This window comes from Arachis stenosperma, chromosome 4 (assembly GCF_014773155.1).
Source record: "Arachis stenosperma cultivar V10309 chromosome 4, arast.V10309.gnm1.PFL2, whole genome shotgun sequence".
NCBI classification, from domain to species: Eukaryota; Viridiplantae; Streptophyta; class Magnoliopsida; order Fabales; family Fabaceae; genus Arachis; species Arachis stenosperma.
This window is the reverse complement of record NC_080380.1, coordinates 52,337,365-52,348,012: the sequence shown is the minus strand read 5'-3', so window position 1 is coordinate 52,348,012 and position 10,648 is coordinate 52,337,365. Positions and strand designations below refer to the sequence as shown.

Sequence of the window (10,648 nt, the reverse complement as noted above, 5' to 3'; positions counted from 1 at the left end):
AAGAAAACAAAGTTCTTTTAGAAGAAAAATGCAGTAAACCCGAGAACAAAGTACCAAGAGAAAAGAGCCCCCCCCACATACAAACAACCGAAGCAATGGCGGCGCCTCTTTCCGGGGCAACCCCAGCATAGAAGAAAAAGAAACAAAAGCATATGTGCACAGCGAAAGTAAAGACGAGAAACAAACCTGGAAGAAAGAAAGAAGACGACGAGCTCCGATGCAAGAAGAACGAAAACAGCGGCGCAGAGGAAACCCCGAAAAACAATCAAAAGAAAGAATCGGAAAAGAAAAACAGAGAGAAAGAAGGAAGATGCTCGAAAGAGAGGCGGCGAAAAACCCAGAAAAAGGGAAAGGGAACAGAATAAACAAAGAAAATGAGGAAAGGGGCAAATAAATAATGCCTTCACAGAGCCCGAACGGAAATCGAGGAGAAACGGTAAAAAGCAATAAATGCTGAAACGGCCATTTTCAAATTTTGAAAAGACGACTATGCCCGAGCTCGACCTCTCAAAAGGACGAACTCGGACAGGGGCACTGTTCATACCCTGACCGAGCTCTCCTAACTCGGAAAGTTCGCAGAAGGTCCGACCTCGTCCCAAAGGCCCACGCCTGAGGTCGGACCTCGGACAATAAAGCCAAAGGAGCCCAAAGCAGGCCCAAAACGAAGGAACATAGCCCAATCTAAAGGCGGCTAAAGCCCAGAAAGATAAAGGCGGTTCCCTTGAAGATAAGATGACCTCACCTAAAGATAAAGATAAGATAACTAACTTATCTTATCCACAGGAGGCCACATCTCATCATTATAAATACACTGGAGCACCCAGGTATAACTCATACTCTAATTCTACTCAATATCTGCTTGGACCCATGCTAACTTAAGCATCGGAGTGTCATTGCAGGTACAACCCCCCGCCGCTCAGCACACCAAGCTCGGGTCACGGAACCCCTACCTCGGGTCTTGCCAGACGACCGAGCTACACGTTTCAGGTAACCCTCGGAACAGTAACAAATAAAGAGAACAAACTAAAAACTAACAAAAAAGCAAAAAGCAAACATATTCACAATATTCACATATATACAATAACCAATAACACAACACCACTGCAATTCCCCGGCAACGGCGCCATTTTGATGATTAGATTTTTGACGGCTTAGAAATTCACTAATGAAATCTCGTTGTAAAGTATAGTTTCTAAACCAAGAAATAATCCTTTCATACAAAAGGTTGTTTGTCACTAGTACAAACCCCTAAAATTTATAAATCGAAGTATTGAACCTCGGGTCGTTCTCCCTAGGAATTACAATCTTGTTATTGGTTGTGAGTTATTTTGGGGTTTTTGAGATTTTAGACAAGAAATATAAATGGCAAAGGAAATAAACTAACAACTAACAAAGCTCTTGGCAAGATATGAGTACTAGAAGTCCTATCCTAGTTATCCTCCTCAATTGTGACCACAAATTGTCCATTACTCCCACTTAGTTAACCTCTAACCATGGAGGAAAGTCAACTGGATGAATCAATTTGATTCCTCAAGTCCTAATCAACTCCGAAAGGAAAGACTCGCTTTAGAGGCATTCAAATCAATTAGCAACTTCTAATTATCAATCAACAAAGGAATTAGATAACTCAAGAGTCACTAATTACTCTACCTAGGCCAAGAGGAACAAAACCTACACTAAAATCCAACCAAGCATTTCATCAAACACTTGGAAGGCACAAAAGAAAAGCATAGTAAATTAACAACAAGAATGAAATCTAACAACAATTATTGAAAGGAATTAACAACAACAATTAAAAGAAACACATTTATTATGAATTACCTTGATTGAATTGAAAGAGAGTAGAAGAAACAAAAGTAGATCTACAACAAAACACAAGAACAACATAAAGGAAATTACAACAAAAGAATAGAAGAAGAATGAATGTAACAACAAGGAATTGAGAAGATAGAAGTAGAACAAGATGAACTAAAATCTAGATCTAAGAACTAAACCTAATCCTAATCCTAATCCTAGAGAGAAGTGAGAGCTTCTCTCTCTAGAAACTAATTTTCCCTCCAAAACTAAGCTAAACTAAACTAATGGTAACTAACTTTCTCATCCCTCTTTAATCCTTGGCTTAAATAGCATCAGAAATGAGTTGGATTGGGCCCACAAGGCTTTAGAATTCGCTTGCCACGTATTGTTTTAAGTGGATCATATGGCAGCAACGACCCGTGCGCGTATAGTGCCCGTGCGCATCACCATACGTGTAGCAACTATGGCAAATCTTATATCATTTCGAAGCCCCGGATGTTAGCTTTCTAACCCAACTAAAACTGCATCATTTGGACTTCTATAGCTCAAGTTATGGTCGATTAAGTGCGGAGAGGTCGGCTTGACAGCTTTTGCGATTCCTTCATTTCTTCACGAGTTCTCCATTTTTACATACTTTTCCTTCATTCCCTTGATCCAATCTTTGCCTCCTAAATCTGAAATCACTTAACAAACATATCAAGGCATCTAATGGAATCAAGGTGAATTAAATTTAGCTAGTTTAGGTCCTAAAAAGCATGTTTTCACTCTTAAGCACAATTAAGGGAGAAGTTATAAAACCATGCTATTTCATTGAATAAATGTGGGTAAAAGGTCATAAAATCCCTTAAAATCAATACAAGATAAACCCTAAAAATGGGGTTTATCACTTCCATCAGAAGATCCCTATTAGTTTTTAACTGAGTTCTTGCAGATCTGTGATACTGTTAAGACTAATGGAGTAGATCCTGAAGTCTACAGGCTCATGCTTTTCCCTTTTGCTGTAAGAGACAGAGCTAGAACATGGTTGGACTCACAACCTAAAGATAGCTTAGACTCTTGGGATAAGCTGGTTATGGCCTTCTTGGCCAAGTTCTTTCCTCCTCAAAAGTTGAGCAAGCTTAAAGTGGATGTTCAGACCTTCAAGCAAAAAGATGGTGAATCCCTCTATGAAGCTTGGGAAAGATACAAGCAGTTGACCAAAAAGTGTCATTCTGGCATGCTTTCAGAGTGGACCATTCTGCAGGTGGATCCATTCACCTAAAGAAAACGCCTGCAGAAGCTCAAGAACTCATTGACATGGTTGCAAATAACCAATTTATGTACACTTCTTCGAGGAATCCTGTGAGTAATGGGATGCCTCAGAGGAAGGGAGTTCTTGAAATTGATGCTCTGAATGCCATATTGGCTCAGAACAAAATATTGACTCAGCAAATCAACATGATTTCTCAGAGTCTGAATGGATGGCAAAATGTATCCAACGGTACTAAAGAGGCATCTTCTGAGGAAGAAGCTTATGATCCTGAGAACCCTGCAATGGTAGAGGTGAATTACATGGGTGAACCTTATGGAAACACCTATAATTCCTCATGGAAAAATCATCCAAATTTCTCATGGAAGGATCAACAAAAGCCCCAACAAGGCTTTAATAATGGTGGAGGAAATAGGTTTAGCAATAGCAAGCCTTTTCCATCATCTTCTCAGCAATAGACAAAGAATTCTGAGCAGAGCCCCTCTAGCTTAGCAAATATAGTCTCTGATCTATCTAAGGCCACTTTAAGTTTCATGAGTGAAACAAGGTCCTCCATTAGAAATTTGGAGGCACAAGTGGGCTAGCTGAGTAAGAAAATCACTGAAATTCCTCATAGTACTCTCCTAAGCAATACAGAAGAGAATTCAAAAAGAGAGTGCAAGGCCATTGATATAATCAAAATGACCGAATCCAAAGAGGAAAGGGAGGACGTGAATCCCAATGAAGAAGACCTCATGGGACATCCTCCAGATAGAAAGGAGTTCCTTATTGAGGACCTAAAGGAATCTGAGGCTCATATAGAGACCATAGAGATTCCATTAAACTTTCTTCTGCCATTCATGAGCTCTGAGAACTATTCTTCCTCTGAAGAGAATGAAGATGTAACTGAAGAGCAAGTTGCTCGATATCTAGGAGCCATCATGAAGCTGAATGCCAAGTTGTTTGGTAATGAGACTTGGGAAGATGAATTTCCCTTGTTCATTAGTGAACTAAATACATGGGTTCAGCAAACTCTACCTCAAAAAAAACAAGATCCTGGTAAATTCTTAATATCCTGTACCATAGGCACCATAACCTTTGAGAAAGCTCTGTGTGACCTGGGGTCAGGTATAAATCTTACGCCACTCTCTGTAATGAAGAAGCTTGGGATCTTTGAGGTGGCTGGACTTTATTGATGTTGAAAAAGACTAAAGTTAACATTGCATTTTCTTTCTTGCATATCAAAGGACTCACCAAAGACTTTAAGTAATAAAGAACTAAACATAAAATATAAACTATCCTAGCATTACCAATTATTCTTGAACATAAAGTAAAGTAGAGAGAAACTTAAACATAGTTCAGAAATTAGGAAATGTCAACCATGGGACTTAACAACCTTGTGTAGCTTCAGCTTTAGTTCATTGGCCCTTTGCCTTTGTCTTTCTTCTTGGAGGGGGAGGAGTCACCTTCACCCTTTTGGGAGGATCCTTCTTGTGCATCCTTGTCCTTGGGCTTCCATAATCCCACCCTTACCATATAATTTCTTTCATCCTCCATGTGCTTAGCTAGGATCTCCTCTTGTTTAGCACTGAATTCCTCCAGTCCTTGCATGAATGTTGGGTATCCGGGGTTAAGAGTGGCCATAGCATTACACAAGTGATTCAGTAAGGTGCTTGAACTCAGTAAGGTTCCTCTGCTGCCATTTGTTTTGCTCTATTACTTTGTCGAGTGCACTTCCACGTCTCCCCAGTCGGACTGCTCTTGCTGCTCCTTCCTTGCTTGCTCAAAGCTCCCTTGGAGGTTTCGTATGTTCTCATTCACTTGGTTCCATTGCTCCCTGTGGCTATTTTGAAATTGGTTGACATCTTCCGTCAATTGATGCAAATCTCCCTTCATTTGATGCACATCTCCTTGCAGCTGCTCCCAGTTTACTCCTTAAGGAAATTATTGATATTGTTGGTATTGTAGTGGTTAAAGTTCTAGGAAATGTGGTTGCTCCTCTGCCTCTCTTTCTTCTTCTTCTTCTTCTTGTAGCACATGTGCATGGGCTCTATGCTCCCTGGCCCTCTGAAGTAAGTTGACAGCAAACACCTTGGCCATTTTCTTGGCAGTTATAGGCTTGTCTTGCTTCACCAGCACCTCATCAATAACTTTCTCAACTCCAGCTTCATCACATAGCTCTTGTGTGATGCTGGGGAATGCCAACCTTGTGCTTTCATTAGTGTTCTTCAGTATTTTGTTGATGTTATTGGAAATCAACTCCCCAATATTTATATTTTCTCCCTTCATAATGCTGTATATGAGCACAACTTTCTCCTTGGTTACCTCTAGCTTGAGCGCTCAAGTCCCTTCTTCTCAGCTGGTTAGGTGATGAGCGGATAACTTATACGCTTTTTGGCATTGTTTTTAGGTAGTTTTTAGTATGATTTAGTTAGTTTTTAGTATATAATTATTAGTTTTTATGCGAAAATCACATTTCTGGACTTTACTATGAGTTTGTGTGTTTTCTATGATTTCAGGTATTTTCTGGCTAAAATTGAGGGACCTGAGCAAAAATCTGATTCAGAGGCTGAAAAAGGACTGCAGATGCTGTTGGAGTCTGACCTCCCTGCACTCGAAATAGATTTTATGGAGCTAAAGAAGCCCAATTGGCGCGCTGTCAATTGTGTTGGAAAGTAGACATCATGGGCTTTCCAGAAATGTATAATAGTTCATACTTTTCCTGAGATTTGATGGCCCAAACTGGTGTTCCAAGTCAGCATAAAAATTCTGGTGTAAAACACCCAAACTGGCATAAAAGCTGGAGTTAAATGCCCAAACTGGCACCAGAGCTGGCGTTTAACTCCAAGAAAAGCCTATGCACATGAAAGCTTCAATGCTCAGCCCAAGCACACACCAAGTGGGCCCCGAAAGTGGATTTCTGCATCATTTACTTATTTCTGTAAACCCTAGGTCAGTAGTTCATCATAAATAGGACTTTTACTATTGTATTTTAATCTTTTGATCATCTTTGATCTAGGGATCAGGTCTTTGAACCCTTTTTCGATTGTTTCATGTTATTTGGAAGGCGTGGCCATTCGGCCATACCTGGACCTTTATCACTTATGTATTTTCAACGGTGAAATTTCTACACCTCATAGATTAAGGTGTGGAGCTCTGCTCTTCCTGACGAATTAATGCAATTACTACTGTTCTTCTATTCAATTCAATCTTATTCTTATTCTAAGATATTCACTCGCACTTCAACCTGAAGAATGTAATGATCCGTGACACTCATCATCATTCTCCCTTATAAACGCATTCCTGACAACCACTTCCGTTCTACACGCTATAGCTTGAGTGTGTATCTCTTGGCCTCCTGGTTAATGACGCATGGTTGCTGATGAGCGGATAATTTATACGCTTTTTGGCATTGCTTTTAGGTAGTTTTTAGTATGATCTAGTTACTTTTAGGGATGTTTTCATTAGTTTTTATGCTAAATTCACATTTCTGGACTTTACTATGAGTTTGTGTGTTTTTCTATGATTTCAAGAATTTTCTGGCTGAAATTGAGGGACCTGAGCAAAACTCTAATAAGAGGCTGACAAACGACTGCTGATGCTGTTGGAATCTGACCTCCCTGTACTCGAAATGGATTTTCTGGAGCTACATAATTTCAAATGGGGCGCTCTCAACGGCGTTGGAAAGTAGACATCCTGGGCTTTCCAGAAATATATAATTGTCTATACTTTATTTGAGATTTGACGACGTAAACTGGCGCTCAATGCCAGTTCCATGCTGTATTCTGGAGTCAAACACTAGAAACACGTCACGAACCAAAGTTGAACGCCCAAAACATGTTACAACTTGGCGTTCAACTCCAAGAGAAGCCTTAGCTCATGGATAGATCAAGCTCAGCCCAAGCACACACCAAGTGGGCCCCGAAAGTGAATTTATGCATCAATTACTTATCTCTATAAACCCTAGTAGCTAGTTTAGTATAAATAGAACTTTTTACTAGTTTATTAGATATCTTTGATTGTATTATTCAATCTTTGGAAGTTTAGTTCTTAGATCTGGGGGCTGGCCATTCGGCCATGCCTGGACATTTCACTTATGCATTTTCAACGGTAGAGTTTCTACACACCATAGATTAAGGGTGTGGAGCTCTGCTATACCTCAAGTTTTAATGCAATTACTACTATTTTCTATCCAATTCGATTTATTCCTGTTCTAAGATATTCGTTGTACTTCAACTTGATGAATGTAATGATCCGTGACACTCATCATCATTCTCACCTATAAACACGCGTGACTGACAACCACTTCCGTTCTACCTTAGACCGGGCGCATATCTCTTGGATTCCTTGATCAGAATCTTCGTGGTATAAGCTAGAATTGATGGCAGCAGTCATGGGAATCCGAAAAGTCTAACCTTGTCTGTGGTATTCCGAGTAGGATTAGGGGATTGAATGACTATGACGAGCTTCAAACTCCTGAAGGCTGGGCGTTAGTGACAGATGCAAAAGAATCATGGGATTCTATTCCAACCTGATTGAGAACCGACAGATGATTAGCCATGCTGTGACAGAGCATTTGGACCATTTTCACTGAGAGGATGGGATATAGCCATTGACAACGGTGATGCCTTACATACAGCTTGCCATATAAAGGAGTGATAAAAAATTGGAAGGAAGAAGTAGAAAAGCAAAGATTCAGAAGGAACACAGCACCTCTATACACCTATCTAAAATTTCTACCATTGAATTACATGAGTAACTTTATCTTTATTTTCTATTTATTTTATTATCATTATTTAAACCAATAATCTCTTAATCCATTTAAATTCGCCTGACTGGGATTTACAAGATGACCATAGCTTGCTTCATACCAACAATCTCTGTGGGATCGACCCTTACTCACGTAAGGTATTACTTGGACGACCCAGTACACTTGTTGGTTAGTTGTGCGGAGTTGTGACAAAGTGTGATTCACGTTTGAGAGCACCAAGCCTTTGGAGCCATTGTTGATGATCACAATTTCGTCCACCAAGTTTTTGACGCCGTTGCTGGGGATTGTTCAAATTACAATTACAATTACGTGCAACCACAACGCCAAGTTTTTTTGATCCGGCAACAACACCAAGTTTTTGGTGCCGTTGCCGGGGATTGTTCGAGTATGGACAACTGACGGTTCATCTTGTTGCTCAGATTAGGTAATTTTCTTTTTATTTTCCTTTCAAAAAAAAGTTTTCAAAAATTTTTTCTTTATTTTCGTTTTTCAAAAATATAATTTTCGAAAAAAAATAATAAAAATACAAAAAAAATCATAAAATCATAAAAACCAAAAATATTGTGTTTCTTGTTTGAGTCTTGAGTCAATTTTTAAGTTTGGTGTCAATTGCATGCTTTAAAAATTTTTGGATTTTTCGAAAATTCATGCATTCATGGTGTTCTTCATGATCTTCAAGTTGTTCTTGACAAGTCTTCTTGTTTGATCTTGATGTTTTCTTGTTTTGTGTTGTATGTTATTTTTCATATGCATTTTTGCATTCATAGTGTCCATGCATTAAAGAATTCTAAGTTTGGTGTCTTGCATGTTTTCTTTGCATAAAAAAATTTTCAAAAATATGTTCTTGATGTTCATCATGATCTTCAAAGTGTTCTTGGTGTTCATCTTAACATTCATAGTGTTCTTGCATGCATAATTGGTTTTGATCCAAAATTTTCATGTTTTGGGTCATAATTGTATTTTTCTCTCTCATCATTAAAAATTTAAAAATTAAAAAAATATATTTTCCTTATTTATCTCCAAATTTTCGAAAATTTGAGTTGACTTGGTCAAAAATTTTTAAAATTAGTTGTTTCTTACAAGTCAAGTCAAATTTTCAATTTTAAAAAAATCTTATCTTTTTAAAACTTTTTCAAAAATTAAATCTTTTTCATTTTTCTTATTAATTTTCGAAAATTCTTTAAAATGTTTTTCAAAAAAATATTTTTCTTAATTTTATCTTAATTTTTGAAATTATGCTAACAATTAATATGATTGATTCAAAAATTTGAAGTTTGTTACTTTCTTGTTAAGAAAGGTTCAATCTTTAAATTCTAGAACCATATCTTTTAGTTTCTTATTAGTTAAGTAATTAATTTTAATTTTAAAAATTAAATCTTTTTCAATCCTATCTTTTTATCATATCTTTTTCAAAATTTTATCCTTTTCAAAAATTTGATTTCAAAATATCTTATCTAACTTCTTATCTTCTTATCTTTTTAAATTTGATTTTTAATATCTTTTTCAACTAACTATTTGACTTTTTGTTTGTTTCTTATCTTTTTCAAAACCACCTAACTACTTTTTCCTCTTTAATTTTCGAAAATATCTCATCTCTTTTTCAAAAATTCTTTTTAATTGTTTTAAATTTTAATTTTAATTATATCTTATCTTTAATTTTCGAAAATCATTAACTACTTTTTCAAAATTATTTTTGAATTCTCCCTCTTTTCTCTTCTTCTATTTATTTATTTATTTACTAACACTTCTCTTCACCTCTCTTCATCTCCAATCATTGCCTCTATCCTCACCCTTGTGATTGGATTCTCCACTCTTATTCCTTTCTTCTTCTACTAATAATAAGGATCCTCTTTGTCCAGATATAGAGGATTTCTCTTCCTTTTTCTTTTTCTCTTCTCTTTCATATGAGCAGGAATAAGGAAAAAGGCATCTTTGTTGAAGCTGATCCAGAACCTGAAATGACTCTGAAAAGAAAACTAAGAGAAGCTAAATGACAACAATCCAGAGGCAACCTTTCTAAAAATTTTGAACAAGAGAAGGAGATGGCAGCCGAACCCAACAACAATAATGTAAGGAGGATGCTTGGTGATTTCACTAAACTAACGTCCAAGTTTGATGGAAGAAGCATCTCAATTTCTGCTATTGGAGCAAACAATTTTGAGCTGAAACCTCAATTAATTGCTTTGATGCAACAGAACTGCAAGTTTCATGGACTTCCATCTTAAGATCCTTATCAGTTTTTAACTGAGTTCTTGCAGATTTGTGAGACTGTTAAGACAAATGGAGTAGATCCTGAAGTCTACAGGCTCATGCTTTTCCCTTTTGCTGTAAGAGACAGAGCTAGAATATGGTTGGACTCACAACCTAAAGATAGCCTGGACTCCTGGGATAAGCTGGTCACGGCCTTCTTGGATAAATTCTTTCCTCCTCAAAAGTTGAGCAAGCTTAGAGTGGATGTTTAGACCTTTAAGCAAAAAGATGGTGAATCCCTCTATGAAGCTTGGGAAAGATACAAGTAGATGACCAAAAAGTGTCCTTCTGACATGTTTTCAGAATGGACCATATTAGATATATTCTATTATGGTCTATCTGAGTTTTCCAAAATGTCATTGGACCATTCTGCAGGTGGATCCATTCACTTAAAGAAAACGCCTGCAGAAGCTCAAGAACTTATTGACATGGTTACAAATAACCAATTCATGTACATTTTTGAGAGGAATTCCGTGAATAATGGGACACCTCAGAGGAAGGGAGTTATTGAAATTGATGCTCTGAATGCCATATTGGCTTAGAACAAAGTGTTGACTCAGCAAGTCAACATGATTTCTCAAAGTCTGAATGGATGGCAAAAT

General features: G+C 37.5%; 2 non-coding genes across 2 annotated transcripts; both read right to left on the bottom strand.

Annotated features, from left to right (window-relative positions):
• Positions 1 to 2,911: 2,911 nt before the first annotated feature.
• On the bottom strand, positions 2,912 to 3,015 carry LOC130977447 (small nucleolar RNA R71). The gene has a single exon (XR_009085137.1). It is a non-coding gene; the product is annotated as a small nucleolar RNA R71 (small nucleolar RNA).
• A 7,222-nt stretch (positions 3,016 to 10,237) lies between these two features.
• On the bottom strand, positions 10,238 to 10,341 carry LOC130978211 (small nucleolar RNA R71). Its single transcript, XR_009085867.1, has one exon. It is a non-coding gene; the product is annotated as a small nucleolar RNA R71 (small nucleolar RNA).
• Between the last annotated feature and the right edge of the window lie 307 nt (positions 10,342 to 10,648).